Genomic DNA, 725 nt, shown 5'->3' on the forward strand with positions numbered 1-725 from the left:
TGTAGGTCAGACTTACAGAAAGACAAAAGACGAAATCAGGCATAGGGGCAACAAGCAGGTGTATTAGTTTAACGCTCGGGAAAGATGGAAAAAGTCCTTTAAGTTTCGATCCTACGCTCTTCGCCAGAAAGGAATAAGAGGAAAAAAATAGGTAGAGAATTGACAGAAAAAATGGTGAGAGAGCGGTCCATTCTGTTATATATCTACTATTACTATTTAAAATTATGTATGTCTACTACAGATTTCTTGTATTGCATGTGCAATGATATACAGTAACCAGCTGCATTTAACTGAAGAATATCTACACCTCTGTGCCTCAAAGAATTTTTTTACTCATAACCTTAAAAAACGTGGATATTTTTTAATTAAATTTTCTACATATAGGCTTCAAATAGTGTAGATATGGTGTCGATTCAGATTATATTGCAATTTGTTGTGATTTAAAATTTTTCGAAAGCATATGATGAGGGTCAGCAATGTATGTGATCCATTCCACCAATCTATATTTCCATGTTCACTTCTGATATAATCGTAATCTACACACACTGGAAGTTATTTGTCGAAATTCTCATTTAAAAATACTCATTGTGAATTTCTGAATCTCCTAACTACACTTCCTACGAAAACACTTTTTCAACGACATATTCAGATATAATCAGACACTCTAGCGCTGTCTAACCGCGGCAGTAAAACCCGGAAAACATCAACCTACTGGCTTTAAGCCT

The sequence above is a fragment of the Octopus bimaculoides genome, chromosome 8, assembly GCF_001194135.2.
Source record: "Octopus bimaculoides isolate UCB-OBI-ISO-001 chromosome 8, ASM119413v2, whole genome shotgun sequence".
Taxonomy (NCBI): Eukaryota; Metazoa; Mollusca; class Cephalopoda; order Octopoda; family Octopodidae; genus Octopus; species Octopus bimaculoides.